General features: G+C 39.1%; 1 pseudogene; it reads left to right on the top strand.

Annotated features, from left to right (window-relative positions):
• LOC113922352 lies at nucleotides 1-27,690 on the top strand (annotated as a pseudogene).

Here is a 27,690-nt window from a genome sequence, read left to right as displayed (position 1 = left end):
ATGAGCAACAAGGGAGCAGGCAACCACTCAGATGTAACTGACTTCATTCTTGTAGGCTGCAGCGTCGGTTCAGAGCTCCACATTCTCCTCTTCCTCCTCTTCCTGCTGGTCTATGGCATGGTCCTTTTGGGGAACATTAGTATGATGGCAATCACTGTGACTGACTCCCAGCTGAACACACCAATGTATTTCTTTCTAGGCAACCTTTCCTTCATTGATCTCTCCTACTCCACTCTTACTGCCCCCAAAGCCATCATCAACTTCCTGTCTGAGAAAAAGGCTATCTCCTTTGTAGGTTGTGTGGCTCAGCTGTTTCTTTATGCATTTTTCATGGTTACAGAGGCTTTTCTTCTGGCAGCCATGGCCTATGACCGCTTCATCGCCATCTGCAGTCCTCTTCTTTATAGTGTCCACATGTTAAGATGCCTTTGCACTCCACTGGTGGCTGGTTCCTATCTTTGTGGCTGGCTCAGTTCCATCCTCCAAGTCAGCATAACATTCTCAGTGTCTTTCTGTGCTTCCCGAGTCATTGATCACTTCTACTGTGATTCTTAATTTTAAGTGAGACTGGAAACTAAGTCTAAAATCATTGAGAAGAATTCCTATTCCAATCTGTCAATGAGATGGTATCTCTCAGTTTGGCTGCCTTCATTATTTTGCCTACAATAGTTGTTACTGTAGTGTCTTATGTACATTGTGATCATAGTCTTGAAGATTCCCTCCAGTGAAGGGAGAAAGAAAGCCTCCTCCACCTGCAGCTCCCATTTGGGAGTGGTAAGTTTGCACTATGGGTCTGTTTCCTTTGCGTATCTCACACCTCCAAGCAATCCTGAACTTCGTAAAGTGGCTTCAGTATTTTACATATTGGTCACACCCATGTTAAAACCTCTAATCTACTCTCTAAGAAACAAGGATGTCAAACAAGCATTGGGAAAAGTCCTTTGGAAGAAAAAAATCTTTATACTAATTCTACTTTCCTGTAATTTCCTCATTAATGTACCCTTCCATTGTTTCAGTCTGATTTGTTTTTATTTTTTGTTTTTATTTATTTATTTATTTTATTTTATTTTTTAAAGATTTTATTCATTTATTTGAGAGAGAGAATGAGAGATAGCATGAGAGGGAAGAGGGTCAGAGGGAGAAGCAGACTCCCTGCTGAGCAGGGAGCCGGATGTGGGACTCGATCCAGGGACTCCAGGATCATGACCTGAGCCGAAAGCAGTGGCTTAACCAACTGAGCCACCCAGGCACCCCTGATTTGTTTTTAATGTGGGATCAAGCTTGAGTCACTTAAGGATCCTCTAAGTTGACCATCCCACAATGAATTACTTTTGTGGAAGGAGAAGTAGCAATCCACCATTTACTCTACCTTATGAGCAGTGTTAAATCTTCAGCATCAATAAAATTTGCAGCCATTCTATCCACAAAAAATATACACCTCACTCTTTGTAGGTATAACTTTATGCTAGTGGGTAAAAGAGGATGTAATTGTAACTTTTTTTTCCTCTGGACCTATTGAGATGGTAGGCCAAAAATTACTTTGGTAGGGTGTTGAGGTCAGAATGTAGAAGGTCTTATTAGAGAAAGTGCTATTGATAATAGTTTGCTAATCTTATAATGATTTGTCTCCTGGTGAAGATGAATAAAACCTTCAAAAAATAGTAACATTTTATAAAGCTGTTTCTTTTTCTGAGTAGTCAAGTACTTGAGAAGACAAAGTCATTGAAAGCAAGTTTGATATTTTTTTTCCTCAATTTTTCTCAACAAGCTCATTGATACGTGTTAAGGAAGGGCCAACCAATTGGGCCAAGCAGGTAGGCTGGGACTCTGACTAGCTTGCTAATAAAAACTACTTATGATTTTAGACTTAGTTTCCAGTCTCACTTAAAATTAAAAAAAGTATAATGAAGGAGTACTTCTGGACATATCCATTTTGAAGTTCAGCTTAAAATGCCTGGTTTTAGGTGAACAGCTCAGGTTCCAGGGTTGCCTGGTGCTTTATGAGCAGGCATTCAGACTCCACTAGAGCCCACCAGACTTTTTCTCAAACCAGTACTTGATTTTTGAGGGCAAAAATCTTTGCTTCAAAATGTAAGGTTCTTTCTATTTGAAATCTTTTTGGGGCATATCATGGGTCCACCAGGCATATTGATCTGCTATAAAAAGTTGTAGCTTTATTGGACCTACTAGACTAGAAGAGCCAAGCAGCAGAGCCTGGACCATGTAATAAGCTTATTTAAAAAAAATCCAGGTAGGTCAAGTGCTTTTCCTTGATACCTTTTAGTAAAGATCACAGGAAACAGTTGCTTTCAACTAAAAAGGCCAGCAATACAGGTTTAATACTCTGTCCTACCTCAAGGGTATATCAATTCCAGTCCCTTGTCATAATTCAGTTTGCAGGGATCTTGATCTTTCCTTTCCATAAGATATCACTGTTCCATTACATTGATAACACTAAGCTGATTGGATGTAGTGAGAAAGAAGCAGCAGCCAGTTTAGACTTATTGGTAAAACATTTGCATGGCAGAGGGTAGGAAATAAATCCAACTAAAATTCAGGGGCCTTCTACCTCAGTGAAATTTCTAGGGTGTGGGGCATATCAAGATAGCCCTTCTAAGGTGAAGGATAAGTTGCTCCATCTGGCTCCTCTTAAAACCAAAAAAGAGGCACAACACCTCATGGTGTTTTGGAATTTTGGAGACAATTTATTCCTCACTGCGTTTGTTACCCTGGTCCATTTATGGAGTAACCTGAAAAACTGCTAGTTTGGATGGGACACAAAATAAGAAAAAGCTTGGAAATAGGTCCAGGCTGCTTGTGCTGACAGCTCTGCCACTTGGACCACATGATCCAGCAGATCCAATGGTGCTTGAAATGTTAATGGCAGATAGAGAATCTGTTTGGAGCCTTTGGCAGGCCCCTATAGATGAGTCACAGGATAGGCCTTTAGGATTTTGAAGTAAAGTCCTGCCATATTCTGCAAATAACTTCTCTCCTTTTGAGAAATAGTCTGTTACTAGACCTCAGTAAAGACTAAACATTTGACCATAAACCCCCAAGTTACCATGCAATCTCAGTTGCCAATCATGAACCTGGGGTTTGACTTGACCCAAGAAGCCATAACGTTGGGTGTACACAGCAGGACTCCATCATCAAATGGAGGTGCTATATATGTGATCAGGATCAAGCAGACCCTGAGGCACAAGAAAGTAACCTGAAAAAGTGGCCAAACAGCCATGTTCCCCACTCCTGCTACCCTGCCTTCCTCTTCCAGCCTGCACCTCTGTCTTCATGAAGAGTTCTCTCTGATCAACTGGCAAAGGAAAAGAAGTCTTGGGCCTGCTTTACAGATGTTTCTGTATGATATGCAGGACACCTGAAAGTGGATGGTTGTAGTACTAAAGACCCTTTCTGGGACATTCCTGAAGGACAAGAGTGAAGAAAAATCTTCCCAGTGGACAGAACTTCAAATAGTGCCTTTGTTTGCTCACTTTGCTTAGAAGGAGAAATGGCCAAGAGATGCAGTTATAATACAGATTCACTGGCTGTGTCCAATGGTTTCTCTAAATGGTTTAGCACTTAGAAGGAACATAATTGGAAAATTTGTGACACAAAGTTTTGGGAAGAGGTATGTGGATAGACCTCTCTGAATGGGCAAAAAATGTGAAGATACTTGTGTCCCATGTGAATGTTCACCAAAGGATGACCTCAGCAGAGGAGATTTTAATAATCAAGTAGATAGGATGACCCTTTCTGTGGATACCAGTCAGCATCTTTCCCTAGACACCCCTGTCATTGCCCAGTGATCTCAGAACAAAGTGGGCATGGCGGCAGGGATGGAGGTTATGCATGGGCTCAGCAACATTGACCTCCACTCACCAAGTCTGATCTGATAGGGCCACTGCTGAATGCTTAATCAACCAGCAGCAGAGAGTAAGACTGAGTCCCAGTGTGGTCCCTTTCCCTGAGGTGATCAGCCAGCTACCTATTAGCAGGTTGGTGGCAACAAAGGACTGCTTCTGTCAAAGAAAGGGCAGAGTTTTGTTCCAACTGGAATAGACATTTTAGATATGAATTCATCTTCCCTGGTGTAAAGCTTCTGCCCACACTACCATTCATGGAGAAAGAAAATACCTTGTCCACCATCATGGTATTACATACAGCATTGCTTCTGATTAGTGAACTCACTTCATAGCAAAAAGAAGGCAGCAATATGCCCATACTCATGGAATTCTCTGTTCTTACTATGCTTCCCACCATCCTATAGCAGCTGTTCTATTAAAATGATGGAATGGCCTTTTGAAGACCTAGTTATTGATCACCAGCTAAGTGAACCTTGCAGGGCTAAGGCAAGGTTCTCCAGAAGGCTGTATATGCTCTGAATCAGCATCCAATGAATGCTGCTGTTTCTTCCACAGCCAGGGTTCATGGGTCAAGGAATCATTGTATGAAAATGGGAGTGGCATCACTTATTATTACCACTAGCCACCCACCTGCAATTTTTTTGTTTCCTTTGCCTGCAGGTGTGTGATCTGCTGGCCTAGAGGTCTCCAATGATTGGGTGCTTTCTGGTTCCTGTGGCTTGGGCCTTGGCAGAAATCTGATTGGGCCCCAGGATTCTACACCAGAAGCCACTTAGTTGTTTTCCTGGTGCTTTGGGCCTTCTGGAATGCTATAGATTTGTGGCCCAAACATGCACAGTTCATTCCCTCCTTCTGACCTTGTGAGGTCCCTCAGCTGCACAGCCTTTGGCCAGAGCCCTTTTCCCACATCTACTGGAGCCATGGGGGAGAGGGATTGATGCCTGTGATTCTGAGTTGGTGGAGAGGTATACATGAGGATTGGGGCTTGCTTGGTAGATGACCTGAGCCAGACTCCTTATGGATGACCTGGGACTAGGGGCCTTTGGCACCTAGGACACCCACGTGTTTCTGATCCCAGCACCCCTGCCCATCCAGTTCCACCACCAACTGTGAGATCCTGCCCGAGATCAGGCTTCATCTAGGAAGACTGGGTCCGGGCAGCTGCTTCTCAAGCCTGAATCCACCATTCTCCCAGACACTCCCGATGCTCGGTGCAACCTAGTCCTTCCTCTGCCTGCTCCTCCATCAGGACCTGCACTTCTGCCCCACACTCCTAAGCCACACAGTGCACCCTGCAGGCTCCAACTACACCCTGTTTGTCTTCTTGGGAAACCCTGTGCCCCACCTGCATGGACTGTGCTTTGGCTGTGGCCTGCATGAGTCCTCCATTCTAAGTTTTTAAATTTTTTATTAATGTAAATAATTTTAAGATGACTTTGATTTTTACACCATAGCAACATCCAACCTTTGGGTGGATGAGGGCTTTTACCATTTTTTCCCCTAATATAGAGATTTTATTTAAATTGTATTGAGTTTTTACAGTACATTTCATGTTTGCCACTATGCAATTGCACAGCGTGGATTTGACTTCATCATGTCACTGACACCCACAAAAGCTCTGAAAGGAGTATTTGATGAATTCATCTGAACTGACAGCCCAGAGTCTCTCTCCAAGGCCATGCAGTATGTTAACTGAAGGAATGATCCCTCAAAGCAGCCACTCAGAGTAACAGGTACCAATCGTACTCCCCCTGAAAATGGGCAGAGTGAAGTGCAATGACAGTCAAGTTAATTAGAAAGTCACCTCTGACTGACAGCACATTTTAATGATTGAGATAATGCTCAGAAGAATTTTACATATCAGAGGCAAGGAATAGTTTGTTACTTTTTCAATGATCTCAGAAATTTGCCAGACACAAAATCTCCATTATTCAACTCCATTTAAACAAACAAAAATTTCATGAGCATTTCCTCATTTCATTATGACTACATGTGTGCATTTTAATGCTACATAAGATATGTTGACTTTCTATCATAATATCTAAATATTAGCTTTTATTGTTATCATTGTTTTCCAGTGTTGTTGAGATGTGTTTGATGTATAACACTGTATACATTTAAGGTGTACCAAATGATGATTTGATATATGTATACATTATGAAATGATTACCACAATAAAAATAGTTAATAAATCCATCACCTCACATAGTTACTTAATTTTTTTTTTTTTTTGGTGGTGAGGACATTTAAGATCTATTCTCTTAGCATCTTTCAGGTATACAGTATAGTACTGTTAATTATAGGCAGCATACGGTATTGGAGGCCCCCAGAACTTACTCATAACCAGAAGTTTGTACCCTTTGACCACCCTCAACCATTTCTTCCTCCTCTCAGCCCCTGGCACAATAATTCTACTCTATTTCTAGTGTAGTGAAATAAGTCTAGCTAAGTGAAATAAGTCAGACTGAGAAAGACACATATTGTACGATTTCATTTATATGTGGAATTTTAAAAAGCCAAATTCACAGAAACAGAGTAGAATGATAGATAAATATCAAATCATTCTGAAAACCCAAGAAATTGATCCGAGGACTGAGAGAACAAACTGTACAATGTGAGGGAGAAAAGAGGCCACATCATTGAAGGTAGGAGATGTGGAGATGGGATTTTGGGGGAGAGAAGAATCACTGTGCTGCTGAGGGGAAGGAACCCTGATCATGGAGAGAGGGGTTGGGTGTGGGAGGGAGAGAGAAAACAGAGCGCAGGGCATTGCACAACAAAAACACTTCCCCAGAACCATTGATGGGGAAAACAAGAGGGTCTAATTATTGCAAGTTTTTACAAGCAGCAGAGCTCAAAGACTTAAGTTTTAGAAATCTGCACCATTGCTAGGTGGGTTCTGTGGCACTCCTGTGCAGAAAGAAGGAGAGGCCTGGGAGTGGACACTGTGGTCTGAGGATGCCCTGGGTCACACTGGGAGAGACAGTTCCCCTTCTTGGAGTGCATTTGGGAGAGGTGGCACTGCTTCTCAGGGGACAAAAGAGCCAGTGGGCGCCACTGAGCTGCCCAGTTCATTAGCATAGGAGCAGAGATCCTGAGGGGTTAACCTGGACACTGGATTTTTGTTGCACTTAACCACGAACTCCAAGCCCCTGCACCTTTGTGTGACTGCCCTTCTGGGACAAACCAGCAGCAGTCACTGTGGGGGGAGACCCTCTCCCAGAGGATCAGCACATGTCTGTGGTGCACCTGGTCCCTAAATTTGGAGTTTTGAAACCCAGCTGGTGAGCCTGAGATAAAACACAGGAGCACTGTGATGCCAGGTGGACAGATGGCTCAGACATAGGGTGAAGGCAGGGACCTGAGGGAAGCCTGGGACACATGAGGGGAGATTGCTCACTCTTCTATTAGGGCTTCCTGAACAGTGATGGTGTGAACTCCCCTCTCCAGGGATGAGAGAGAGAGAGAGTTGGCTGATGCTATTCCCCAACCCCCAACCCAACCCCCCTTCAGCAAGAACAGCATGGACCTCTTTATTGAACAGCTCAGCACCCACAGTGGAGGAATAGGCCACTTACACTAAGCCCACCCTCAGGTGCTTCTGAACCAGGGCAAGTGTACCTGAGAGTCAGAGTAGCAGTGGGCCCTCCCCCAGAAGACCAGCACAAACCCCCCACACCCACCAAGTCTACTGACCATGGAGTGCTGCAAACCTTCAGCTCTGGGGGAAATAGGATCTAGCCTCTTTTAATAAGCAGACCAAAACATACTTAGTTAAAACTTGTTACATAGTGGGCAAGGTCCAAACACCCCACTGCAGGTAAGGAGAAACCCTGTAGAGGACTGACCTGAGAGCAGCCAAAACACAGCAGAGTGCACACAGCACACACCAGAAACACTTCCTGAAGGGGCGCCTGGGTGGCTCAGTCTTTAAGCATCTGCCTTTGGCTCAGGTCATGATCCCAGGGTCCTGGAATTGAGTCCTGCATTGGGCTCCCCACTCAGCGGGAAGCCTGCTTCTCCCTCTCCCACTCCCCCTGCTTGTGTTCCCTCTCTACTGTCTCTTTTTCAGTCAAATAAATAAATAAAATCTTAAAAAAAAAAAGAAAAGAAACACTTCTTGAAGTTCCAGGGCCTGGACATTATATGACTTCTTCTTCATAAACCCGTTACTCTCAGGAGCAGGAAATAGCAGGCTTTCCTAACACAAAGAAGAAGACAGAGACCTAGACAAAAATGCTAAAATGGAGAAATTTATCCCAAAAGAAAGTACAAGAAAAGGTTATGGGATCTAATCAAAACAGATATAAGTAATATGCCTGATTTTAAACCAAAGACTGTAACAAGACATTAAGAAGGGCACCATATGAGGGGTCTATCCAACAAGAAGATCTAACAATTGTAAATATATATGCCCCCAACTTGGGAGCACCCAAATATATGAAACAATTCATAACAAACATAAAGGAACTCATTGATAATAATACAATAATAGTAGAGGACTTTAACATCCCACCTACACCAATGGATGGACAGATCATCTAAACAGAATATCAATAAGGAAATAATAGCTTTGAATGATATGCTGGACCAGATGGACTTAACAGATACATTCAGAACAATCCATCCTAAAGAAGCAGAATACACATTCTTTTGGAGTGCACATGAAACATTCTCCAGAATAGATCACATACTGGATCACAGTTCAGGCTTCAACAAATATAAAAAGATTGAGATCACACTATGCATATTTTCAGGCCACAGTATGAAACTTGAGGTCAAGCACACACAAAAAAATTTGGAAAGATCACAAAAAACATGGAGGTTAAAGAATATCCTATTAAAGAATGAACGGGCTAGCCAGGAAATTAAAGAAGAAATAGAAAAATAAATGGAAACAAATGAAAATGAAAACACAACGGTCCAAAACCTTTGGGATGCAGCAAAGGCAGTCTTAAGAGGGGAGTTTATATAAAGCAATACAGGCTTGCCTCAAGAAGCAAGAAAAGTCTGAATGACACAACCTAACCTTATACCTGAAGGAGCTAAAAAAGGAACAGCAAATAAAGCCTAAAGCCAGCAGAAGAAGGGAAATAATAAAAATCTGAACAGAAATAAATGATACAGAAACAAACAAACAAAAAACCCAGTAGAACAGATCAAAGAAACTAGGAGCTGGTTCTTTGAAAGAATTAATAAAATTGATAAACCCTTAGCCAGACTTATCAAAAAGAAAAAAGTCCCAAATAAATAAAATTATGAATAAGAGAGGAGAGATCACAACCAACACCACAGAAATACAAATAATTATAAGAGAATATTATGAGCATTTATATGCCAACAAATTGGGCAATCTGGAAGAAATGGATAAATTCCTAGAAATTCTCAACAAGATACTAGCAAATCAAATCCAACAGTACATTAAAAGAATTATTCACCACGATCAAGTGGGATTTATTCCTGGGCTGCAAAGGAGGTTCAATATTTTCAAATCAATCAATGTGATACAACACATTAATAAAAGAAAGGATAAGAACCATATCAATAGACGCAGAAAAAGTACTTGATAAAGTATAGCATCCATTTTTTTAAAATTTTTTATTGTTATGTTAATCACCATATATTACATCATTAGTTTTTGGTGCAGTGTTCCATGATTCATTGTTTGTTCATAACACCCAGTGCTCCATGCAGAACGTGCCCTCCTCAATACCCATCACCAGGCTAACCCATCCCCCTACCCCCCTCCTCTCTAGAACCCTCAGTTTGTTTTTCAGAGTCCATCATCTCTCATGGTTCGTCTCCCCCTCTGACATACTCCCCTTTTCTTCCTCTCCTGTTATCTTCTTCTTTTTCCTTTTTCTTAAAATGTGTTGCGTTATTTGTTTCAGAAGTACAGAACTGTGATTCAACAGTCTTGCGCAATTCACAGTGCTCACCGTAGCACATACCCTCCCCAATGTCTATCACCCAGCCACCCCATCCCTCCCACCCCCAACCACTCCAGTAACACTCAGTTTGTTTCCTGAGATTAAGAATTCCTCATATCAGTGAGGTCATGTGATACATGTCTTTCTCTGATTGACTTATTTCACTCAGCATAACACCCTCCAGTTCCATCCACATCGTTGCAAATGGCAAGATCTCATTCCTTTTGATGGCTGCATAATATTCCATTGTGTATATATACCACCTCTTCTTTATCCATTCATCTGTCGATGGACATCTTGGCTCTTTCCACCGTTTGGCTATGGTGGACATTGCTGCTATAAACATTGGGGTACACGTACCCCTTCGGGTCCCTACATTTGTATCTTTGGGGTAAATACCCAGTAGTGCAATTGCTGGATCGAACGGTAGCTCTAATTTCAACTGTTTGAGGAACCTCCATACTGTTTTCCAGAGGGGTTGCACCAGCTTGCATTCCCACCAACAGTGTAGGAGGGTTCCCCTTTCTCCACATCCCCGCCAACATCTGTCGTTCCCTGACTTGTTAATTTTAGCCATTCTGACGGATGTGAGGTGGTATCTCATTGAGGTTTTGATTTGGATTTCCCTGATGCCGAGCGATGTTGAGCACTTTTTCATGTGCCTGTTGGCCATTTGGATGTCTTCTTTGGAGAAATGTCTGTTCATGTCTTCTGCCCATTTCTTGATTGGATTATTTGTTCTTTGGGTGTTGAGTTTGATAAGTTCTTTACAGATTTTGGATACTAGCCCTTTATCTGATACGTCATTTGCAAATATTTTCTCCCATTCTGTCGGTTGTCTTTTGGTTTTGTGGACTGTTTCTTTTGCTGTGCAAAAGCTTTTTATCTTGATGAAATCCCAATAGTTCATTTTTGCCCTGGCTTCCCGTGCCTTTGGCGATGTTTCTAGGAAGAAGTTGCTGCGGCTAAGGTCGAAAAGGTTGCTACCTGTGTTCTCCTTTAGGATTCCGATGGACTCCTGTCTCACGTTTAGGTCTTTCAACCATTTGGAGTCTATTTTTGTGTGTGGTGTAAGGAAATGGTCCAGTTTCATTCTTCTGCATGTGGCTGTCCAATTTTCCCAACACCATTTGTTGAAGAGACTGTCTCTTTTCCATTGGACATTCTTTCCTGCTTTGTCAAAGATAAGTTGACCATAGAGTTGAGGGTCCATTTCTGGGCTCTCGATTCTGTTCCATTGATCGATGTGTCTGTTTTTGTGCCAGTACCATACTGTCTTGATGATGACAGCTTTGTAATAGAGCTGGAAGTCCGGAATTGTGATGCCGCCAGCTTTGCTTTTCTTTTTCAGTATTCCTCTGGCTATTCTGGGTCTCTTCTGGTTCCATACAAATTTTAGGATTATTTGTTCCATTTCTTTGAAAAAAGTGGGTGGTATTTTGATGGGGATTGCATTGAATGTGTAGATTGCTCTAGGTAGCATTGACGTCTTCACAATGTTTGTTCTTCCAATCCATGAGCATGGAACGTTTTTCCATTTCTTTGTGTCTTCTTCACTTTCTTTCATGAGTATTTTATAGTTTTCTGAGTACAGATCCTTTGCCTCTTTGGTTAGATTTATTCCTAGGTATCTAATGGTTTTGGGTGCAATTGTAAATGGGATCGACTCCTTGATTTGTCTCTCTTCTGTCTTGTTGTTGGTGTATAGGAATGCCACTGATTTCTGTGCATTGATTTTATATCCTGCTACTTTACTGAATTCCTGTATGAGTTCTAGCAGTTTTGGGGTGGAGTCTTTTGGGTTTTCCACATACAGTATCATATCATCTGCAAAGAGTGAGAGTTTGACTTCCTCTTTGCCGATTTGGATGCCTTTGATTTCTTTTTGTTGTCTGATTGCTGTGGCTAGGACTTCTAATACTATGTTGAATAGCAGTGGTGAGAGTGGACATCCCTGCCACGTTCCTGACCTTAGGGGAAAAGCTCTCAGCCTTTCCCCATTGAGGATGATATTCGCTGTAGGTTTTTCATAGATGGCTTTTATGATATTGAGGTATGTATCCTCTATCCCTATACTCTGAAGAGTTTTGATCAAGAAAGGATGCTGTACTTTGTCATATGCTTTTTCTGCATCTATTGAGAGGATCATATGATTCTTGTTCTTTCTTTTGTTAATGTATTGTATCACGTTGATTGATTTGCGGATGTTGAACCAGCCTTGCAGCCCAGGGATAAATCCCACTTGGTCGTGGTGAATAATCCTTTTAATGTACTGTTGGATCCTGTTGGCTAGTATTTTGGTGAGAATTTTTGCATCCATGTTCATCAAGGATATTGGTCTGTAATTCTCCTTTTTGATGGGGTCTTTGTCTGGTTTTGGGATCAAGGTAATGCTGGCCTCATAAAATGAGTTTGGAAGTTTCCCTTCCATTTCTATTTTTTGGAACAGTTTCAGGAGAATAGGTATTAATTCTTCTTTAAATGTCTGATAGAATTCCCCTGGGAAGCCATCTGGCCCTGGGCTTTTGTTTCTTGGGAGATTTTTGATGACTGTTTCAATTTCCTTAGTGGTTATAGGTCTGTTCAGGTTTTCTATTTCTTCCTGGTTCAATTTTGGTAGTTGATACATCTCTAGGAATGCACCCATTTCTTCCAGGTTATCTAATTTGCTGGCATAGAGTTGCTCATAATATGTTCTTATAATTGTTTGTATTTCTTTGGTGTTGGTTGTGATCTCTCCTCTTTCATTCATGATTTTGTTGATTTGGGTCATTTCTCTTTTCTTTTTGATCAGTCTGGCCAGGGGTTTATCAATCTTGTTAATTCTTTCAAAGAACCAGCTCCTAGTTTCGTTGATCTGTTCTACTGTTCTTTTGTTTCTAGTTCATTGATTTCTGCTCTGATCTTTATGATTTCTCTTCTCCTGCTGGGTTTAGGCTTTATTTGCTGTTCTTTCTCCAGCTCCTTTAGGTGTAGGGTTAGGTTGTGTATTTGAGACCTTTCTTGTTTCTTGAGAAAGGCTTGTATTGCTATATACTTTCCTCTCAGGACTGCCTTTGCTGTATCCCAAAGATTTTGAACAGTTGTGTTTTCATTTTCCTTGGTTTCCATGAATTTTTTTAATTCTTCTTTAATTTCTTGGTTGACCCATTCATTCTTTAGTAGGATGCTCTTTAGCCTCCATGTATTTGAGTTCTTTCCGACTTTCCTCTTGTGGTTGAGTTCTAGTTTCAAAGCATTGTGGTCTGAAAATATGCAGGGAATGATCCCAATCTTTTGGTACCGATTGAGACCTGATTTGTGACCTAGGATGTGATCAATTCTGGAGAATGTTCCATGGGCACTAGAGAAGAATGTGTATTCCTTTGCTTTGGGATGGAATGTTCTGAATATGTCTGTGAAGTCCATTTGGTCCAGTGTGTCACTTAAAGTCTTTATATCCTTGTTGATCTTTTGCTTAGATGATCTGTCCATTTCAGTCAGAGGGGTGTTAAAGTCCCCCACTATTATTGTATTGTTGTCAATGTGTTTCTTTGCTTTTGTTATTAATTGCCTTATATAATTGGCTGCTCCCATGTTCGGGGCATAGATATTTACAATTGTTAGATCTTCTTGTTGGATGGACCCTTTCAGTAGGATATAGTGTCCTTCCTCATCTCTTATTACAGTCTTTGTTTTAAAATCTAGTTTGTCTGATATAAGGATTGCCACCCCAGCTTTCTTTGGTGTCCATTAGCATGGTAAATGGTTTTCCACCCCCTCACTTTCAATCTGGGGGTGTCTTTGGGTCTAAAATGAGTCTCTTGCAGACAGCATATGATGGGTCTTGTTTTTTAATCCAATCTGATAGCCTGTGTCTTTTGATTGGGGCATTGAGCCCATTTACATTCAGGGTAACTATTGAAAGGTATGAATTTAGTGCCATTGTATTACCTGTAAGGTGACTGTTAACTGTCTGTTGTCTGTGTTCGTTTCTGCTCTTTGCTGCTTTTAGGTTCTCTCTTTGCTTAGAGGACCCCTCTCAATATTTCTTGGAGGGCTGGTTTCGTGTTTGCAAATTCCTTTAGTTTTTGTTTGTTCTGGAAGCTTTTTATCTCTCCTTCTATTTTCAATGATAGCCTAGCTGGATATAGTATTCTTGGCTGCATTATTTTTCTCGTTTAGTGCTCTGAAGATATCTTGCCAGTCCTTTCTGGCCTGCCAGGTCTCTGTGGATAGGTCTGTTGCCAATCTAATGTTTCTACTATTGTAGGTTACATATCTCTTCTCCCGAGCTGCTTTCAGGATTTTCTCTTTGTCTCTGAGACTCGTAAGTTTTACTATTAGATGTCGGGGTGTTGACCTATTATTATTGATTTTGAGAGGGGTTCTCTGTGCCTCCTGGATTTTAATGCCTGTTTCCTTCCTCACATTAGGGAAGTTCTCTGCTATAATTTGCTCCAATATACCTTCTGCCCCTCTCTCTCTCTCTTCTTCTTCTGGGATCCCAATTATTCTAATGTTGTTTCGTCTTATCCTATCACTTATCTCTCGAATTCTGCCCTCGTGATCCTGTAGTTGTTTCTCTCTCTTTTTCTCAGCCTCTTTATTTTCCATCATTTGGTCTTCTATATCGCTGATTATCTCTTCTGCCTCATTTATCCTAGCATTTAGTGCCCCCATTTTTGATTGCACCTCATCAATAGCCTTTTTGATTTCGATTTGGTTAGATTTTAGTTCTTTTATTTCTCCAGAAAGGGTTTCTCTAAGAACTTCCACGCTTTTTTCAAGCCCAGCTAGTATCTTTAAAGTCATGATTCTGAACTCTAGGTCCGACATCGTACTAATGTCCGTATTGAGTAAATCCCTGGCTGACGGTACTACCTCTTGTTCTTTTTGCTGAGGTGATTTCTTTCGTCTTGTCATTTTGTCCAGAGGAGAATAGATGAATGAGAGAACAAAATGCTAACAGGTTTACAGCGTCCCCAGCAAATATACTGTATACAAATCAGAAAAGACCTGAAACCAGGGGAAAAGAAAGGGAAAGAAAGAAAAAAGAAAGAGAAAAAGAAAAAAAAAAGATAAAAACAAAAACAAAACAATACAAAAAAGGCAGAATATGATCAAATATGATCAGGCTAGTGCATAGATCAGTGCCACACACTAGATTTTGGGCGTATTTTGGTCTGTTAGAAAAAAGTGCCTCCTAAAATTTTAAAGGAAGAAAGACATATATGTACAAAATAAGGGTTGATACAATGAAGGGATGGAAGATGACTGTAAAGATGAAAATTATAAAAGATTTTATAAAAGGACTTGGTAAGATAAGTTGTTTGAAAAAAGAAAGAAGATTTAAAAAAAAAAGAAAAAAGGGAGAGAATGTGATCAGGCAGGAGACTAGAACAAAGCCATACACTAGTGGTTTAGGGTATATTTTGATCTGTTAGAAGAAACTGTACCTCAAAATTTTAAAGAGAGAACAACTTATATATATATGCCAAAAATAAGGGTAACTACTATGAAGGGATAAAATATGACTCTACAAATGAAAAATAAAAAATGTTTTTTTTTTAAAAAGGGATTTATAAGATATTGGTTGAAAAAGGGAAAAAGAAAAATAAAAAAAAAACAGTCAACAAAAATTAACTTTGATGAAATAATGAATCATGGTAAAAAAAAAAAAGCAAAAAAAAAAAAAGTCATGAATCTATGTGCAGTATTCCCCTAGCGCTGGAGTTCTCCTATTCTCCTTGATCGATCAACTTGGTCTTGGCTTGCTGGCTGTTTGTGCTGATCTTCTGGGGGAGGGGCCTGTTGCTGTGGTTTCCAAATGTCTTTGCCGGAGGCGGAATTGCCCCGCCCTTGTCGGTCCGGGCTAAGGAAGCTGCTCCGGTTTGCTCTCAGGAGCTTTTGTTCCCTGCAAGCTCTCGGTACAGCTTTGGAGGACCAGGGCAGAAATGGTGGCCTCCCAATCTCCACTCGGAGGAGCTGAGAACTCGGGGCCCCGCTCCTCAGTGTGCCCCCAGAGAAAAGCAGTCACTTCCGTGTCCCCGGTCTCCGGCCGCACTCCGTGCTCACCCGGCCTGTGATCGAGCGTTGCTATCTCTGGCACCCAACCCCGCGCGGAGTCTCCAAACCCAGCAGATCCCTGCAGTGCGTTCCCGCACCGCTCCTCCCCGGGAAGGAAGGGGAGTCTCCCCGGATCTGCTGCTTGTTGGGTCCCTGCTGGGGGAGCCGTGCCCCGACTGGGCCGCAGATCACAGTTTATGGCAACCCCGAGCTGAGAGCCCGTGACTCTGCTCCGTATCTGCAGGCGGCTTCCCTGCTCCGATACCTGGGAGCCTTGGCGCACTCAGGCACCCCCGGTCTCTCTGTGACCCCAAGGGTCCTGAGACCACACTGTCCCGGGAGGATTCCAGCCCCCGCTTAGCCACTGCAGCGACGTCCCTCCGCCGAGCCAACTTCTAAAAGGTCCGATTTTGTGCTCCGCGGCTCTAGCACTTGCCAGAAGCGGCAGACGGAGGCCCCTCCCCCGCCGTCTATCCTCCCGAATATCGCCTCGGATTCACTTCTCCGCACGTCCTACCTTCCAGTAAGTGGTCGCTTCTCTGTTCAGAGAGTTGTTGCTACTCTCCTGTTCGATCTCCTGTTGAGTTCGTAGGTGTTCAGAATGGTTTGATCCCTATTCAGCTGAATTCCTGAGACCAGACGAAATCTAGGTCTCCTACTCCTCCGCCATCTTGCTCCGCCTCCTAGCATCCATTTTTGATAAAAACTCTCAACAAAGTAGGGGTAGAGGGAACATACATCAACATCATAAAGGCCATATATGAAAGACCCACAGCTAATATCATCCTCAATGCAGAAAAACTGAGAGCTTTTCCTTTACCGTCAGAAACAAGATAGGGATCACTGTCACCAATGTTTGTTTGTTTGTTTTTAAAAATTTTTTTTATTTGAGAGAGAGAGTGAGAGAGAAAGAGAGAGTGCATGAGTTGGGGGGGAGGAGCAGAGGGAGAGGGAGAAGCAGACTCCCCGCTAAGCAGGGAGCTAAGTGAAATAAGTCCATCAGAGCAGGACAAATACCATATGATATTAGTCATATGTGGAATTTAAGAAATAGAACAAATGATCAAAGGGGGGAAAAAAAAGAGCTAGTGGCAAACTAAGAAACAGACCCCTAACTGTAGAGAACAAACGGATGGCTACTGCAGTGGAGGTGGGTGGGGGGATGGGTGAAATAAGTGATGAGGATTAAGGAGGCACTAGTGATGAGCACTGGGTGATGTATGGAAGTATTGAGTCACTGTATTGTACACCTGAAACTAGTATTACACTCTATGTTAACTAACTGGAATTTAAATGAAAGTTTTTTAAAAAACCCAAAAAACAAAAACAAAAAGAAAGGATTTCTTTTATCATTATTTTAAATGATTAAAATAACATTTTAGAAAGACAAATCTGGAAACTTAAATAATATGAATGTTCAGGAGAAGAAGATAATTATGCACTTTTTGTTTGTTTGTTTTTCTTTGTTTTCTGTTTTATTTTAGTCATATTCAAGTTGAGGTGAGGGGTTCCAAATCTGGATAATCAAATTTTTTAAAAGGATGAACTTGATGATTATTTTAAGTACTGGGTTAAAAATATTTTCCTATATAATAGAAAATGTTGTGCTATTACTTACAGTAATTTACTAACTAGGATAGGAGCCCATTAAAAGCTGTCACCATTAGTTAATGCAGACTGTGTGTGTGTGTGTGTGTGTGTGTGTGTGTGTGCGTGTATGTGCGCAAACACGCCCGTGTGTTGAGAGGGAAGTAGAGAATGGGGGCTATGCCTGAGTGTTCGATAGCTGGGAGTGAGCACATGAGAGTAACATATTTTCATCTCTTGCACAGGTTTATTATCTCATCACTGATATTGCCATCAGGATGACTTCTTGGTTTTACTCTATGCAATCTAAATTTTTTTTCATGATTTTCTCAGTGGTCATCATGTCAATATGATGCCTTAAATGGATGAAAATCCATTATCTGGGGGGGGAACAATTAGTCTTTGCTTTTCTTCCTCTCTTTCACATGCTTCTCAATGCCATGAAATCAGGATTAAATGGGGATGGGGGGCAAGGGGGGTGGGCATGATGTTGTTTGAAATGCTAATAGGACATCTAGATAGGCCTCTGGGTTTTAAAGTCTGTATAATGAAATTCATATTAAGGTGGCATTTTAAGATATAGTGGTAAGTGAACACATGATGGTAAAAGTTTAGGTATATTGACGATGGTATTATTAAGTAATTCCAGTACAGAAGTGAAAATAAAGAGGTAAGAAAGATACTCAGGCCAATAAAATAGGCAGGAATAACATGAATAACAGTAGGGAGTCATGGAACTCTAAGATCTATTCAGGCAGTAGGAGAGTATAAGTTGGGTACAAATTGAAGGAGACTTGAAGCTGGAAATACCTGTTATAGAGCCAGATTATAAGAAGTTTATAAGTGGCCTAGATTGTGAAAAGCTCATCGAGTTGTCTGGATTCTCTGCTTTATGAATTAGGACCACAAAATTTAGCTTACACTTAGCGGTGTCTGAGATGAAAATTTGGTCATGACTAATGACTAATACAGACAAAATGACTAATACATAGACAAAATGACTAATGACTAATACATAGAAGGTTATTTTACATATTAATTTTGTAGTTATGTATACATGAGTTGGGATATGTTTGATAATTTTCCCTGATATCTTCTTAGATTTTAAAAAGATTTTATTTATTTATTTATTTATTTATTTATTTGAGAGAGAGAGAGAGCAAACAGGGAGAGGAGCAGAGGGAGAGGGACAAGCAGACTCCATGCTGAGCACGGATCCTGATGTGGGGCTCAATCCCAAGATCCTGAGATCATGACCTGAGCTGAAATCAAGAGTCCAATGCTCAACTGACTGAGCCATCCAGGCACCCCTCTTCTTAGATTTTATAAAGATATTTGATGAGTCCAGAATGAGGAAAAGTGAGTTGAAACCCTCAGAGTAAAGTAATATTCAGAAGATTACCATATCACGTATATTTATTTATTTATTTAATTTATTTTTTTATTGGGTTTCATTTTATTATTTTGGTCTTGGGATTATCTAACACAAAACTCACAGATTTTATCATATGCACATTGTGTGTGTGTGTGTGTGTGTGTGTGTGTGTAGAGAGAGAGAAACAGAATGAGAGAGATCTATACACATATACATGATGTATGATATATATATATTCAGTTTATACACACATATACCCATATGAATGTATATATGTGTATATATATTTTTTGAATTTTTTTCCTTTTTTCAATTCCCTCTCTGCCTTTATTTTTTTTAAATTTTTTATTGTTAGGTTAATCACCATACATTACATCATTAGTTTTTGTTGTAGTGTTCCATGATTCATTGTTTGTGCATAACACCCCGTGCTCCACGCAGAACGTGCCCTCTTTAATATCCGTCACCAGGCTAACCCATCCCCCCACCCCCCTCCCCTCTAGAACCCTCAGTTGGTTTTTAGTCCATAGTCTCTCATGGTTCATCTCCCCCTCCGATTTACCCCCTTCGTTCTTCCCCTCCTGCTGTCTTCTTCTTCTTCTTTTTTTTCTTAACATATATTGCATTATTTGTTTCAGAGGTACAGATCTGTGATTCCACAGTCTTGCACAATTCACAGCACTCACCATAGCATATACCCTCCCCAATGTCTATCACCCAGCCACCCCGTCCCTCCCACCCCCACCATTCCAGCAACCCTCAGTTTGTTTCCTGAGATTAAGAATTCCTCATATCAGTGAGGTCATATGTCATGTATCTTTATTTTAATGAGCTATTTTAGAGTCTTTGTGAAAAAGAGGCTGGATTTACAGTGATTAAACAAGTATACATTTTTTTATATTGACTAACAGATCTTCATAAACCTGTAGGGAGGCTTTCTCAAGCAATTCTGAATTATTTCTGCCCAAAAATTATGTCAATGAAAACTTAGAAGGCTATAGGATATAGCCTCCATATGTCCAAAAATATGAACTCTCTAATATCAGAGGGTCCCTAAATATAGTTGGACTGATTTTAATAATATAGTAATATAAGCTAAAGCCAACAGTCTAAAATGTAAGAGGCTAAGTATAAAGTAGTGGAAACTGGGAAGAAATATTTGAACAGATAGAAGGTGTAGGAAAAATCCACAGAACAAGAACATCTGGTTTAAGAGCAATTCGCATAAGGCCAAAACAGAACAAAACAAAACAAAAGGTTCTTTTGCCTGCAAGATTATTAAGAGGCAACATGTGAAAAAGACTTTCTTTTGACTGCAAGACTATTAAGAGGCAACATGTGAAAAAAACTTTCAGTCTTATATGCATTAAAGAAGTGTAAATCACAAGTAATTAGGGAATGATATTTCAAGGGGATGGATTATATACAGCTTGATGTCAAAGGTTGGCAATGAATTGTTTGGCAGAGATACTGGCAAGATAGAAATCATTTAATTGCTCCTGAATGGAGATCTTAATAAAAAAAATAAGGACATTGAATACAGAAATGAGAAGACTATGGGGCAATAGTGCATCTGTCTTTTTAAATTTTTAAAGGGTGTCATTTAGAGGATCAAATAAAGATGTTCAGTGTTGCTTCAGAAAGCAAATTTTTGGGTAGAGGCTCTGAAAGGTGGTAGAAGTTTCAAAGAAGCCAACAATCAGGCATGTAGACATTACAGAGAAGCGAACAGTAGTCTAATATAAAGAAAAAAAAACTTTCTAACAAGGAGTCTTGTCCAAAATAACTTTGTAATTGTCCCAAGAGTATTCAACAACTGCTCCTCACATAGTCCTCATGGGATGGCCCTGGAGTTTGCCCTTGTTACAAAATTATAATTGACTTATTTTCAGTCCTCTCTCAGAGGGACTTCTTCCTCCAAAAATTTTATTCTAAAAACTTTATGCTGCAATTCTCTGAAATATTTTCATGGGATTGGAAAAAACTTCGACGACCATGGATTCTGGCTGGTGCTATTTTTGTAGGTCGTCAGGGACTGGGGAGTCTTGTTACTGGTCTTAAATCTCCATTTTGTGCCCATCTTCATTCTAAGGCCTGCAAAACATGTTAGCATGGAGGCAGAGATTTTCATGCAGTTTGATTTCTTAGCTTCTTTTGCTTTTATTTCAATTTTAGTAGAGAAATACCCGTAATTCTTAAAGAGGAAGATTCCTAGTCCATCATCCTCACTTGGTGTTCAGGAAGATCGATACAACAGGTTTTCAAACAAAATTATATTAAAGAAAGAGCAAACTTCAGTAACAGGTAATAGGAAGTTATGGACCTATGGGCAATACCACTAACAAAGAACATGGTCATGACATGCTTAAGGAGGTTGTAATTTTATTGGGGATTAAACATTGTTTGAGATGTTCAATTTTGGCATTGTCATTGTTAGTTTTATTTTTAAAATACATCTTCTTTCCCAGACTTAAAGAAAAAGAATTTGAATCCCTGCAGAGTCACATGAACTAGTTCACAAGATAGAAAAGAAATATAAGTTCAGGTAAGAATAATTAAAAAGCAATTATATCTATTTTAGTCACTCAATAAGATAGCCATAGACATTTTCTACATGCTTAAAAGGCAATTTTTGAGTATCAGAATGTGGAATGCCATATATTAAAGGTTATCAGGTAAAAATAACCTCAGTGATTTATAGTCTCTTGCTTGAAGAAAGACCATAACTAAATCAGACTGGGAATATGATAACTATGTTTAAAACATAGTCTTAGTGATATATGTTCTATTATCCATTTATCTCTCCTTTCCATTGCTTAGAAGACTTTACAATCATAAAAATCCTCCATCGTTGCTCTTTTGATTATTTTATACCTAATATTGACTATTTATCATTCATTTATGAATAGAGGTGAATCTTTCATCATCCATATTCTATAATTTTGTATAAAAGCACTAAACAATATTACTTTACTGTATTTTATTACTCTAGGTTAGATCTATCACCTTTTCCTTACAGGTACACTGACAACATTTTCTGAACCAAATATTGTGACACAGTAGGGTCAGAATAATAATATGGAACATTTAATGTCAGGATTGCTTTCAAAAGCCTACCTATTCTAAGGTTGCTGTGGTCACAGAATCTCATAACTAAAAGTTTTATTATCCACAGTTCTAAAAATACATGTTCTTTAAAAGGCTAGCAGTGAATTTATTTGCTTAATACTGGACATTTAGTGATGCACTAAATAAATGCAGTTATAATATTATAATAAAAAATTTCATATCCAGGATCATATCATGCCATAAGCTAGTATAGCTTTCAGTTCTTTTTGGTCTTCATATTCAGCACCAGGCACAATGTTTGGTCCAGAACAGGTACTCAAAAACATTGAATAAACACATTAATGGATAATCAGACAGATGAAAATGTATATCCTTGAAATACTAATGTGTTGTTTTCATTGATATAGTCTCAAAAAAGTAACATTTGATTTGGTATAAGAACTTAAGATTTTTTTCTCCTCCTCCTTTTTAAATAAGACCAAAGGACAAGGCCTACTAAGCTTATGCCTCTTTGCAGAAAAGAGTTATGAGTGAAAAAATGTTAGCATGTCTTAAAAGGGCTTCCTCTTTTCTTCAACTATCCTCTTTTTCCCCATTCCAAACCAGCAAATGATGACTGGCACTTGAAACTGCTCTGTTCAGCTTTATGCCTAAAAATAGCTTCATTCTATTAGTTCTAGAATAAAATATCATCCTCATGCGTGTTAACCTGTAAACCTAATTCATCCCCCCACCTCCTAATAAAACCAAATTACTATACAAAATCAGAGGGGGAGATGAAACACGAGAGACTATGGACTCTGAGAAACAAACTGAGGGTTCTGGGGTGGGTAGGAGATGGGTTATCCTGGTGATGTGTATTAAGGAGGGCATGTATTGAATGGAGCACTGGGTGTTATATGCAAACGATGAATCATGGAACACTACATCAAAAACTAATGATGTAATGTATGGTGATTAACATAACATAATAAAATAAAAAAAGAATAAAAAATAAACAAAAAATAAACAAATTACTATACAATTACTTGAATGGATTTCCAATATGTGGTGGGGCAGTAGAGTGAAGACTGAGAATAGTAATATATCTCATTAGTCATTTGTTCCCCTTGATTTGAATCTATATGAATTAATTTCATGTCTTTCTTTGAGAGAGTTGTGGGGAGAGGCAATAAATGAAGGAAGCAAAGAAAGTCATGAAGGCTTTGGGATCTGAGGGATTTTTGTAGACAGTCAAAAAACACGTAAACCTCTTACAATTGAGGGAGGATAGAGAGTCAAGGAGAAACTCTGAATACTCTCTAATTTGATTGCTATTGTATCACTCATTTTAGTTTCAGTAAAGACATTTTGTAGATTATTTGCTGGTTTTTATCATCCATACCTCTCCTTGAAAGCATAAATGACACTTGGTTTAAATGCCACCAAAGAAGAAAAGATGTATGAGGTCATCCTTAATTGACAGTGAGTGTGTTGTTTCATAGGAAAATAACAAAAATATTTCAAATTAACTAATGTTGCCTTAGTTGCTTAACAGGTCACCCAAAACCAAATAGGTTAATTTAGATACTTCTAGAAAATCAAAATTTGTTTTTAAAACTACTGGGCTTTGACCATTTGGTCAAAGTTTCATAAAACTTGCTCTCTAATATATTCGTTTTACATTTTGATTTGTTCCTCACTTTGAAGTTTCTAATTTTTTCCTCAAGTGTAGAAGTTGGAGATGACATGGATTTCTTGACAGATTTATACATAGAAAAACAGTATCAACAATCTTTACAGGATAAAAATTATAAAGGCATCAATCACATTTCAGTTTTGCACTTAAATAAAATTAGACTTTTCCAGAAGTTTGTCTGATTTTTTTTAAAGATTTTATTTTATTTATTTATTTGAGTGAGAGAGAGAGTGAGAGAGAGAGCACAAGAGGGTGTAGGGTCAGAGGGAGAAGTAGACTCCCCGCTGAGCAGGGAGCCGGATGCGGGACCCGATCCCAGGACTCCGGGACCATAACCCGAGCCGAAGGCAGTGGCTTAACCAACTGAGCCACCCAGGCTCTCAAGTCTGATTTTATTTTTAAAGATCTCAAATAAGACAATTAATTCTTTAGTAACTTACTTGTTGTTGTAAAAGCTCTTTTTGCTAGAAAGTTCATATTATCTTGAAAAGAACTTGTACCTTCCTTTTCCAAGATTAATTATTTTTACTGTGTTGTAGCAAAGTATTATTACAAAAAATGAATATAAAATGATAAATCAAATTTAAGGAAGTGTCTTTTTCTTAGTATGAAGTGTTAGACTTTAGTACTTTGAAATCACAAATGACATCTTGAAAACCATCTGTATGACAAGATAGAGAGATATAAGGACGTATCAGACTTTGTTGTGTTGAAATTCACAATAAACTTGAATATAAAATATTTCACCTTGAGTTCAAATTCCAGTTTGAACCTTAACCAGTTGTGTTACCTTAACCAGTTGTGTTACCTTAGGCACATCAAGTATCTCTCATCTTTAATTTTCTTATGTGTGTAAACTTAATGGGACTTAACTTGATAGTATTCTGTCAACTATAAGGTCTTTTTTAATGTAAAGTACTATATATGATAGTAGAGAAATAGTGGAAACTTTATCTGTTGACTTTCTGTTATACCTTTAAGCAGAAATTTGCCATGGGTGACAAGGGAGGAGACAATCACTCAGAAGTGACTGACTTCATTCTTGTAGGCATCAGGGTCTGTCCAGAGCTCCACAGTCTCCTCTTCCTATTATTCCTGATTGTTTATGGGATGGTTCTTCTGGGGAACCTTAGCATGATTGGCATCATTGTGATATGATAAATATAATAATAGTTAATATCTGTCAAGTGCTTATTCTTTCAGAAATGGTACTATTTACATGCACTAAGTACCCCCAAGAAAACTTTGGGAGTTATAGTGTTTTCATCCCCGGTTTATGTGAGTTTACAGTGGTATAGTAACTTGCCAAAGTTACAGCAATAACTTAAATACCTTAAGTAGGTTATATCGAGGATATAAGCAAATTACATAAATCACTTAGTCCAAAGTCCCAGTTAGTAAATGTGAGAAGCAGCCCTGGACGTTCCTGTACTCAAACCTAAACCCATGCTAACCATTTGAGTATTTCAAAGTCTTCAAGTTTTTCTGATTTCGCATGCTCGATTGTCATTCAACCATATATGTATATAACAGATATTGATTAATCGCAATCTGCCAGACACAGAATATTGTGCTGACATGTATGAGGACAAGTTGAAGTTTTGATCTTAAGGAATAACTTATTAATACTCAATATGAATATTAAAATATGGTGATAATAGCTACTATCCTTTGGAGCATGATATATGCAGACGTGTTTTAACATAGGTTTAAAGATGGGAGAACTTATTTTGGGAGCAAGAAACTTTAACTCTGAAGTACAAATAGAAGTAAATCGAGTAAAGGAACCAGAACAGCTTATTATAAAAGGTGGTAATCTGCAGTGATTAAGAATGCATGGATTCTGGAGCCACATTTTTTTACTACAAATGCCAATTCTGACCCTCCTTATGTTACACCTTAGTCACTCCCATGTTGAATCCTTTGATTTACTTCCTGAGAAACAAAGATGTCAAAGAAGCTCTAACGAAACTTCTAGAGAAGAGAAATACACTCGCTTGATTTTTATTTCTTTTCTACCATTGATTTTGTGGCAATTTCTGTCATACTCCTTGTGGCCATTAGTGAAAATTATTCTCCTGAGCATCATAAAAAATATTATTGGAACTTTTTCAAGGTGAGTTACTTGGAATGCTGTTAATCCTGAATGTCCTGGATATTGGAGATGTACTGGATATTAGATCATTTTTCAAGCTGAACCTCACACTATCTCAAATACGACTTTGTTTCACAGAATCGGTTTCTATTTATTTTACTGGCTTGCTGCAGAACCTGACTTTTACATGTTATTATACTGTATAAACAATATTTTATCTGGCATTTGTCTTAAAATTGTTCCTAGCACTATACACAATCACTAATAATTGACAATAATGCCCAACTTCTTTCTTCTTTTTTATTTGAAAGAGAGAGAGAAAGTGAGAGTGAGAGAGAGATTATGGGCAGGGCCAGAGGGAGAGAATTTCAAACTCCCCACTGAGCACGGAGCATGAAATGGGGCTCAATCTCATGACCCATGAGAGCATGACCTGAGCAGAAACCAGGAGTCAGACGCTCAACTGACTGAGCCACCAAGGTGCCCCAATGTGCAACTTATTTTTTTAAAAAATAATATTTTCCAATTTAATAACTACTTTTTTTATCATTTTAAATAGAATTTTCATTTTGAATCAAGTATGGTATGTGTGTTTTATCAAGAGGAAGAAATAATAAGAAACAAACAATAAGTAATCTTTGCTATATACATTAATTTGGAAAATTTTATATCAAATGTGTCAGGTATTGTAGGTTGTTCTGAGATACTGCTAGTTGCTAAATCTTAATATAAAGAACCAAAGTGGTAGATAGAGACCTGCAAACATTTTTGGGCAATCATTCCCTCAGTTTGGATTTTCATGCATTTTTTCCCCTGTGTTAATTATTGTGAAAAATATTGAATAAAGTTATGGAGCAAGTTAGTCATTAAAATAGTGTGTGGTCTAAAATTTACTCATCTATGCCTCTGGATATTCATTTATTTGGTAATTTTAGTATGTTTTATTGTGGGTTCAGATATAAATAACCTTATTCTTTGGGGAGCTTACCACTTAGTGTGAGAATCACATCCTTGCACAGACAATTCAAATCCATAGATGTTTATGCCGAAGAGAAACATATAGGTTTCAAAGTCGTGGTGTGCCTGAGAACAGGTGCTGGCAATTAGGGAAAGTCATAAGGCTAGGTGGAAGATGTATTTAAAAGGAATAAGATTGGAGTCAGTATACTGCTATATCAGTTCATGTTATTGATGTGGGCTTGAAGTATACCAATGTAAGTGAAAAAAAAGGCTGATTTGAAAATTTTATGTTAAATACAGAACTGATTAACTGATTAGTATGAGGGGAGTACACCAAGGAGGTGTGTCTCACCATTTTTGAACTTGTATCGTGTTTCTGGTGATGGTACCAACAGATGGAATATAAAGGAACTCTTAGCAAAGTAGGAATAAAGGGGCATTTCCTCAACTTGTAAAAGAATATCTACAAAAACCTACAGCTAAGATTGAATTTAATGGTGATGAAATTGAAGCTTTCCACTAAGATAGGAATCAGGCAAGGATGTCCCCCTTCACCATATCTCTTCAGCATTTGTTTGGAAATCTTAAGTGATGCAATAGACAAAAAAGGAAATAAAAGTATTATGGGCTGAATTATGTCTTCCCAGCTCATATGTTGAAGCCCTAACCCCTAGATCTCAGTACGTGACTATAGTTGGAGACAGAGTCTTCAAAACAAGGCTGCTACAGTGGATTTTAATACAGTCTGGCCAGTGTCTTTATAAGAAGAGATTGGGACACACAGAGAGACACTGGAGGTGCATGTGCTCTGAGGGACGACCATGTGAAGAGGAAACCAGAGGCAGACATCTGTAAGCCAAAGAGAGAATCCTCACACCTTGATCATGGACCTCTAGTCTCTGGAACTGGAAGAAAAAAATTGGTGGTTAATGAACTCAGTCTGTGGTATTTTGCTGTGGCACCTGTAGCCAATTACTATAAAAGATTATACAGAATGAAAAGGAAGAATAACTTTATCTTTGTTCACAGGTGACATCGTTGTCTTTGTAGAAAATCTGAAAGAATTGGCAAAAACATCTTCCTGA

Source organism: Zalophus californianus, chromosome 9 (assembly GCF_009762305.2).
Source record: "Zalophus californianus isolate mZalCal1 chromosome 9, mZalCal1.pri.v2, whole genome shotgun sequence".
Taxonomy (NCBI): Eukaryota; Metazoa; Chordata; class Mammalia; order Carnivora; family Otariidae; genus Zalophus; species Zalophus californianus.
This window is presented reverse-complemented; position numbering and strand designations above follow the sequence as displayed.